The sequence below is a fragment of the Solanum tuberosum genome, unplaced genomic scaffold (assembly GCF_000226075.1).
Source record: "Solanum tuberosum cultivar DM 1-3 516 R44 unplaced genomic scaffold, SolTub_3.0 scf00570, whole genome shotgun sequence".
Taxonomy (NCBI): Eukaryota; Viridiplantae; Streptophyta; class Magnoliopsida; order Solanales; family Solanaceae; genus Solanum; species Solanum tuberosum.
Window position 1 is genome coordinate 228,325 of NW_006239488.1, and position 6,247 is coordinate 234,571.

Sequence of the window (6,247 nt, forward strand, 5' to 3'; positions counted from 1 at the left end):
GGAGTAAAAACCTTACCTTTGGTGCTAGAATAGGTGGAAAACCTTCAAGAAATATCTCTGGGTCGTTCCTTAGATCTCAAGATCGAATGTTGCAGAATAACAATATTTTTGGGGTTTATTTCCGACTTAAGTCGCGACTGACCCGCTATGGCGGCCCCTATCCCACCACAACGGCCCCGCCCTGGCAGCACTAATACCACTCTGGCGGCTTGCATAGAGACAAAACCTTGAAATTTTACTTCCAAGCTCCCATTTCACAACACACTTTCAAACCAGGACGTTCTAAAATTACCCTTTCACGCTAAGATCAGTTTCAGGAGTTCTACTCGCTCGAATTCGATTCCATAGAGTCGTACGGGTTCTTTAACGTCTTAGCTATCTACTAAGGTAATCAAAACCATTATTAAATCTCTCATTCATTACCAGATTTCCCTAGACTCGTATGACTCTGATTTCGTCCAATTCTGGACTAGGCTAGGAAATTACAAGTTACTACTCAAAAGTTTTTTGGCTCCAATTCTTTCCCCATTGGCTTTTCCCTAACGATGGAATCAGGTCATTACACTCTCATGGTAAAACACACGAGGGTTACTCCAAAAACTACTCCAAGATTGAGGACAAGGAAGAGGAGGGATTCTAAAGCAAGGAGGGTTAAACCAGAAGTAGAGTCAGAATTAGGAATTTGAGGGTTTTAAATTTTAGGACAGAACAACTTCGAATATAACCAACAAATTAATGAACGAGAATATACAATTTTTTTTGACTTAGTAATTTATACAAAATGTAAATATCATGCTATTATATAATTGCTCTCGATGACTTGTTGTACTATGCCACATTTGAGAAACCCTTTTGTTACTTTTGGAAATCAAGTATATACATCTAAATCGAAAGTGGCCTATAAAATATGATATCGTGTTTCCTGAGTTTAACCTTGTTTTCAACTTCCCTTGAATAACAAGAAGCCACTTGTCTTTGCCAAATTTTTATTCCCCTGTCTCAATTTGACATGGGCACACTCAAAGAAACACAAGAAAATAGGCAAGCATTTACATTCAAAATAAGGTGTTATATATAGCCACCATAAATTTACAAGACCCATAACAGATGTCTACAAGCCTCTAAGATTAAGAACTGCTAATTACTACCCAACATACCCATTATCTATATAGGAAAATGAAGACTCGAGGGGTGTGTGCGCGCAAGATATGGATGTAAAACTCAATGAGTGTTGATTAACTAGTTATAAAATCGATTGTTATGCATGAATGTATTGTGTCTTGAAGTTTTAACCTAAAATTCAGTGGTTGCAAATATTGATTGAGCTCTCTAACAGTATTTTAGCTTGGGAAAGAAAAATGAAGTTGAGTTACACTCAATAGTGAGGACTTGGTGAAATTAGTTTACAAATTTGAGCTAGAGATAGGATAATCTTATTGATATTCAATTTAATGGTATGAGTTAGGGATGTTAAAGATGATTCTCAATTGTATTCAATTCATCTCCTGAATACATCAATATATATACATGAGTTTCTTGAAGAATTGGACTTCAAAGTTGTCACGGCTAAGGAATCCTAATCTGAATACAATTACACGACTTCTTCTAAATTGATTCCTAATAATCAGTAAATAAATACAAATAGACTTCCACTCAAACTCCTACGTGACATTATCTTTACACTTCCCCTCAAGTTGAGCAGAGAGTGGAACGACTGTCAACTTGCTCTTCAACTCCAGAAATCGGACCTTGGACAAAGGCTTGGTAAGAGCATCGGCCACTTGATCATGGGAACTCACATATCTGACTGATAAGGTCTTCGCACGAACCTTGTCACGGACAAAATGAAAATCTATTTCCATATGTTTCGTTCGGGAATGAAAAATGGGATTAGCCGTTAAGTAGGTAGCATTGAGATTATCACACCAGAGAATGGGAAGAGAGGTGGTGTAGCAACTAATCTCTCGAAGGAGATGTTCGACCCATGTCATTTCAGAGGTAGCAGCAGCTAATGCACGATATTTTGCCTCTGTGCTCGATCGTGATACAGCTCGTTGCTTGCGAGAAGCCCATGAAATCAAATGAGAACCAAGAAAAATAGTGAATCCAGTGGTAGACTTGCGATCATCAACATCACCTCCCCAATCCGAATCACTGTAACCATGAAGTAAGGTGGATGACCCATGAGAAAAAAATAAACCATGAGATGCTGTAGCCTTGACATAACGGAGAATACGTTTGACGGCAACCCAATGAGAATCCATAGGACAATGCATAAATTGTGATACTTTATTTACCGCGTACGCTATATCAGGTCTAGTAAATGTCAAGTATTGTAGAGCTCCAACAGTACTTCTATATAGAGTTTGATCATGGAATGGACATCCACCGGTATTGGAGAGCTTAGATGAAGATGAAGCAGGTGTGGAGACAGGACCACACGACCCCATTTGCACACGATTAAGGAGGTCTGTGACATACTTACCTTGTGATAAATGCAATCCATCAGGCTTCCAGTTGGCTTGAATTCCCAAGAAATAAGACAATTTTCCCAAGTCTCTAACAGCAAAGTGAGTTTTCAAATTGGTAATTAGAGCTGCAATATGATCAGAATTAGATCCCACAACTAGAATATCGTCAACATAGACTAAACAGAACAACTTTACATCGGCATTCGACAAATAGAACAGAGAAGAATCAGTTTTGGATCCCACAAAGCCTAGAGAAAGAAGCACATCAGCTAAACATTTGTTCCACATACGTGGAGCTTGTTTGAGACCATAGAGAGATCGTTTAAGTAAACAAACATGATCCGGACGAGTAGGATCAACAAACCCGGGAGGTTGAGACATGTATACAATCTCATCTAATTTCCCATGAAGAAATGCATTGGATACATCTAGTTAAGTGACATGCCATTGATGAGATACTGCCAAGGACAATAACAATCGTATGGTAGCCGGCTTAACCACTGGACTGAACGTATCAGCAAAGTCGAGACTCGGTCGTTGATGATATCCTTTAGCCACAAGCCTTGCTTTATAGCAATCCAATGAACCATCTGACTTTAATTTTCTCTTAAACACCCATTTACAACCAATTATATTTTGAGACGGGGATGGTGGAACTAGTTCCCAAGTACCATTTTGAATAAGTGCATTATACTCCTCCGACATGGCGTGACGCCAATGAACATCCTTAATAGCCTGTGAATGGCAAGAAGGTTCCACTATTGCCGATGTTGGTGTCGTAGTGGACATGGAGAATGGTTTCTTTGGCTTCAAGGAGCCTGTTTGTGTTCGTGTGACCATTTTTTGCAAAGAAGGGGCTACTGGACAGACCATACCGATGGCAGAAGTGTTTCCAAAATCAGCAGAGTGACTCGTATTAGAAGAATGAGGATTTTCTGCAACTACACTTGGTGAAATCAAGGCTACACCAGGAGAAACGTCATCTTGTGAAGGAGGGTCAGTAGCATGTGTGTGTCCAGTAATAGGAGCAATTTCTGACAAAGATCTGGGATTTGTCAAGGATTCTATAGATGGAGAGGGGGAAGGCTGATTTGATGTGGGCGTTGGTACTGAAGATTGTGGCATCATTGGTGGAACACTGGAAGGAGAAACAAAATTCTGAAATGGCAAGGTAACATTGAGAGGGTCTGAGTTAGCATTGGTTATAGATGGAGGCACCACAACATCCTGTGAAACAAAAGGAAAAATATTTTCATCAAAGATGACATGACGAGAAACATAAAATTTTGAGGAAACAGGGTCAAAACATTTGTATCCTTTGTGTAACTTACTATAGCCCAAAAACACACATGATTTAGATCGAGGAGACAATTTATCCTTTGTATAAGGACGCAACCACGAAAAACAAAGGCAACCAAAAACACGCAACAAAGAGTAATCTGGATCAGTGTTGAATAACACATGAAATGGAGTTTTATTGTTTAAGCATGGGGTTGGTAAACGATTTATAGTATATACAGCGGTATCAAATGCATTTGTCCAGAATTTATGTGGGACATTGGCATGATGTAGCAATGCTCGACCAGTTTCAACAATATGCCTATGTTTTCTTTCGGCACAACCATTTTGTTCAGGGGTGTATGGACAAGAGGAACGCTGCACAATTCCATTATCTCTCAAGTAATTTGTCAATGCTTGATATTCTCCTCCCCAATCTGCTTGAAAATTTTTAATGGGACGACCAAAATATTTTTCCACAATTGTACGAAATTGCATAAATATTGAAAAGACTTCAGATTTAAGACGAAGGAAATAAATCCATGTATATTTGCTAAAGTGATCAAAGAAAATCACATAATATCGATACCCTTCGTTTGAAACAACTGGAGCAGGACCCCAAACATCTGAACAAACTAGGTCTAAAGGCCCGGAGGCTTGAAAACTAGAATCACGAAAAGGAGCTTTATGACTTTTACTGACAGCACATGTAGAACATAAACTAGAAGATTTAAAGGAAGGGACAATGACGCTAGACGACAATGCTTGACGAACGGTAGGAAGTGATGTGTGAGCCAAACGAGCATGCCAAACCCCTAGAGATGCAGCATAAGATGCAGGTGCAGATGACTTCAACACAGGAAGAGAATACAGTCCATCTTCACTCGGGCCTGTGTGCAGTATGTCCCTCGTCGCTAAGTCCTTAATCAAAAAATGGTAAGGAAAAAATTCAATTGAAACTTGGTTAGACTTAGCAAAAGAACTAATAGACAATAAATTTTGAGCAGCAGTTGGAACATGTAGGATGTCATCAAGATCGAATTTTTTTTCAGATATAACAACTGAACTCTTACCAATGTGAGAAATAGGAATTTTAGAACCATTACCTATAGTAACTTCCTCAGGACCTTGGTATTCAGAATGAATACCCAAGTTTTCAAGATCAACTGTAAGATGATGTGTGGTGCCGCTATCCATTAACCAATTTTGAGGAGAAGGAGTTCGTGCTAAATTGGAAATTAGTTGTCCAGAGACTTTATTGCTAGTGTTACCCCTAGGAGATGGACACACACGTGCAATATGACCTTTACCTTCACAGTTATGACAAATAATTGCAGACATATCTGAAGCTTGAGATGATGTAGAATTGGTATGTGCATAGTTATGAGACCCACGATTTTGAGACGATTGGAAGATATGATTGGAGGAACGCCCACGACCTCGGCCTCCTCGGCCTCTACCACGTCCACGGGTGGTAGAAAAGGAACTCTGAGTATATTGTGCCGTAGGCGCAATGACTGTAAGAGCTTCATGCCTTTTCAATTGTCGTTCTTCGTTCAACAACAATCCATATAATGCATCAAAAGTAATTTCCTCGTGACGTGATTCAAGTGACCTGGTAAAAGGACTATAGGAAGGTCCAAGTCCAGCAAGAACGAATTCTACCAGATCATCATTCGGAACTGGATGCTGCAGTGCAGCCAACTTATCTGCTATTCCCTTTGCCTTTTGTACATATGACTCAATACTGACATTGTCACAACGCAGAGTGTGCAACTGCGATTTGAGTTCACGAATGTATGGCCTTGATCCAGATGCATATGCAGCAACAAGTTTGTCCCAAGCTGCACGAGCAGTCGTCGCTCCGACCAACTGAGGTAAAATACTTTCTGAAACAGAAGCAACAATCCAACTTAGAACAAGCTTGTCTTCACGTAACCAAACCGTGTATGCTGGATTGGATTTGGTATTGGTATCGTCCAAAAATTGTGTTGGTATCTGAGTAGTACCATCAATATGATGATTCAAGCCACATGCGAATATCATAGGCATAAACTGTGTCTTCCACAGTAAATAGTTCGAAGATGTGAGTTTCACATGCAATTGATGTGCGAGGTTTGGAGAAGACGAGGGCATCATGGAAGAGCTACTGGTTTCACCCATGAAATCTGTTTTCCTCGATGAAAAAATAAAAATAAAAAAATAAATAAATATTGGGTTGGTTTAACCTCTAATGGCTCTGATACCATGTTAAAGATGATTCTCAATTGTATTCAATTCATCGCCTGAATACATCAATATATATATACATGAGTTTCTTGAAGAATAGGACTTCAAAGTTGTCACGGCTAAGGACTCCTAATCTGAATACAATTACACGACTTCTTCTAAATTGATTCCTAATAATCAGTAAATAAATACAAATAGACTTCCACTCAAACTCCTACGTGACATTATCTTTACAAGGGATAGTCTATCTACTCAAATAATGTTTGATG